The sequence below is a fragment of the Prosopis cineraria genome, unplaced genomic scaffold, assembly GCF_029017545.1.
Source record: "Prosopis cineraria cultivar Desert tree isolate PC_DT_omini unplaced genomic scaffold, ASM2901754v1 PC3, whole genome shotgun sequence".
NCBI classification, from domain to species: Eukaryota; Viridiplantae; Streptophyta; class Magnoliopsida; order Fabales; family Fabaceae; genus Prosopis; species Prosopis cineraria.
The window spans coordinates 8,716,639-8,720,279 of record NW_026555334.1 but is presented as its reverse complement, the minus strand read 5'-3'; positions in this window follow the sequence as shown (position 1 = coordinate 8,720,279).

Sequence of the window (3,641 nt, the reverse complement as noted above, 5' to 3'; positions counted from 1 at the left end):
GTGGATTAAAGGATGTCTAAAAATTCCGAGTTTTATAGGTTTGGATTCCATGTGTAAGGTACTTAAGAGTTGAAGTTCTTGTTTGATTCTTTGTTTGTAATATGGTTTTTATTTTTAGGAACAAAAAAAAGGGGGAATTTTGTTTGAATGAGTGTGTCCGAAATCCTTAATTATCAACTACTTTCAAGATTTTGTGCCACATGCAAAAAAAAAAAAAATAGAAAGTTAATCATATCAAAGCTTAAATAATTTCTATATCGTATAGGTGGATCATGAAAAATTTGAAAATCGAAAGAGTCATGTGATGTCCAATGAACTGGAAGGTTGGTGCATCTGTTTGTGTTCCACTGAAAGCATGATTGAAATGACTATTCAAGTGTATATAATGAGATTTATGATCTTTTTAATTACAGAAGATATGATTATAGAAAAACTCATTTCAGATGATGCGAAAACTTCAAGAAAGTCCGAGTAAACGTCAGGTAATTAACTTTGTAAAATTTGTCATTTCAACACACAAGGCCGGGCATGGAAAATTTTTCCAAAAAAGAAAAAGTTTTGTTGTTAATGGCTCGGGAGGAAGATCGTCCCATCGTTTTTTAAATTTATATATTATATTATATTATTCTATTTTGTTTATATAATAAGATAAAATTTTGATATTATGTCTCCCTGAAATCTTGAACTTTTTTTTATTACCTGTGCAATCTAGAACTTTTGAGCCCCCACTCTAATCAACTTAAATGGACTCAATCATGCATTTTTTTTTAATGTTATTTACTACTTTACTTTAAACCCAACAAACCCGCGCATGTATCGTTTTTGTCATTTTATTCAATTTTTAATTTCATGTATCTTGGTCATGGGAAATCTAGGTATTGCCATCTGTCTCCTTTTCCTTTCTTTCTATTTCTTTTCTTTTCCCTCGTTGGATTAAAATTTTAACGATTCAAATTTAATTTTTGATAAAATTATCATTCTAATTTTATACGAAAATATATAAATAAATTTAAATGATTAAATTTTTAATCTAAATAACTTAAAACTATAATATTTTATTTATATATTTTATATAAAATTATAATGATAATTTTATTAAAAATTAAATCTAAACAATTGAAAAGCTTTAATCCTACGGTGATAAGAGGAAAAATGAGAGAAATGAAGAGAAAGGAAAAAGAGGGACCCATTTCCCATCACTACCAGTCCATACTAATGTGGACACTCGCTCTGTGTGGAACTATTATTATTAATGGTAGGCCTCACAAGGTATTTTGAAAATGCCTTTAACTTTTAGTTTAAATTTTCTTCCTAAAAATTATAGGATTATTTAAGGCATTATATATTTCAATAATTGAAATCAAGTTTCTAAGGCAATTTTCAACCATTAGAACCAAATGCTTCCTCAGTCACTTTTATTTTCTTCATAAGGGCCAAATATGATTTTCTTAAAATATTATAAAAATTTGTTGGTTTGTATTAAGAAAATATGTTGGCAAGTTAGTCGACAAAATAGATTTTGTGGTACTATATAAATAATTTTTAAAATATTTTCCAATAATAAATTTTAATACACTCAAAAGATAGTATTTTTGTCTTTTTAATAAGCATTATATGAATATCGAGGTGAGATTTTTTTTTTACAAAAAAAAAATTGAAAATTCAGCCGGGACAAACGACCACAAGATGAGATTGTTGATATTAATATGAAAGTAAATCCTTATTGTATTTCTCTTATAAATTTGAATGTAAATTTAAAACTCTGGGGAGAGAAGCAAAACTATTATTAAATAGTCCATTTAACTTAAATTTTTCTAGCATATTAAAAAAATTAAATAGTATAAAAATTGGCAAATATAATTGAACTCTTAACAAAAAGTAGTTAAGAGTTCAAGTGCTTGTTTGATTTTTTTTTTGTTTTGAAAAATTGTTTTTAGTTTTAGGGGAAAAAATAAGAACTTTGTTTGAATGAGTGTTTTGCCTCTAAATATTTTCAAAATAGTCTCAAACCCTTCATTATCACCGTTATTTCTAGATTAATGCATTTATATTCATTATTTTTTTAATCAAAAGCCACAACAAGACAGTGCAAAAAAAACAAACAAAACAAAAAACAAAAAGTTAATTCATTCAAAGCTTAACAAATTTCTATAACTTATAGGTGGATCCAGAAAATTAAACTGCAAAATCAAAAGAGTCATGTGATGCCCAATAAATTGGCGCATATATTTTCTTTCTTGAAAGTGTGATAAAAAATAACCGTTCAAATATATATAATGAGATCTCCAATCTTCTTAATTATATAAGAGATGATTACAGAAAAGCTCATTTTAGATGACTGCAACAACTTAGAAAAAGTCCTAGTAGATGTTAAGTCATTAACTTTATAAAATTTGTCATTTCAACACACCTTGAAAATTTTTCCAGAAGTTTTACTGATCATATTGTAAACAATGTCTTTAGAGAAACCTTTGTCCAATTCTTCTTCTGTTTTTAATCCAATACTCCAAAACAATCAATTTCATCTTTGTTCACGCGTGCAATATTTTTCAAGTGTCTTTGTCTATGTCAATTTCAATTCATAAATCGTGTCTTACTTTTATATATAATAACAAAAAATTTTGATATTATGTCCCCGCGTAATCTTGGACTTTTGAGCCCCCAATATAATCAACTTAAATAGACTCAATCATGCATTTTTTTAATGTTATTTAATATTTTACTTTAAATCCAACAAACCCAGGCATATTTTGTTTTTGTCATTTTATTCAATTTTTATTTCATGTATCCTACTCATGGGAAACCTAGATATTACCACTATCTGACCCCACGTTGTGTGTAAAACTGTTATTACTGGCAAATAGTCTAGAGCTTGAATTATATGCTTTTTCAGGTCAAGTTTAATTTGGGCTGAGTTTATTTGAATTAGATTTAAAATATTATATTCTTTTAAAAAAGCTTATATAGTCAAGTACAGTTTTAACTTTTTTCAGTCAGATTCGAGTTGGCTTGTTAAGTTTGGTCAAATTTACCTAATCTATGTACATACAGCCATAATTTTAACGGCCGGGCTTATTCAGAGTGGGCTCAATTTCGACCAGCTTATTTGGATCAAACTTAAAATACGCTACTCTCTTTAAAAAACTTATATAATCAAGCCCGAACTTTTTTCAAGCGACTTTAGACTGGCCTGAATTATCAGCTTTATAATGGTTGGCCTCACAAGTATTTTGAGAATGCCTTTGACCATTTTTAAAATTTTCTTCTCAAAAAGTTTAGGATTATTTAATGCATTATAAATTTTAGGAATTGAACTCAAAATTGTAAGATAAGCTTCAACCACTGGAACCAAATGCTTCCTACGCCACTTTTATTTTCTTTGTAATGGCCAAATTATGTTTTCAAAATATGATTTTATTAAAATATTACAAAAAAATTGTTGGTTTGTATACAAAAAAGAAAAAAAGAAATTGTTGGCAAGTTAGATCGACAAAATAGATTTTGCGGTATTATATAAAAAAAAATTTAAATATTTGTCAACAATAAATTTTAATACACTCGAAAAATAGTATTTTTGTCTTTAGAAAAATTTAAGATGATATTAGGTGGCAAATTTTTCAGCAAATTTTTAACAAGCATTG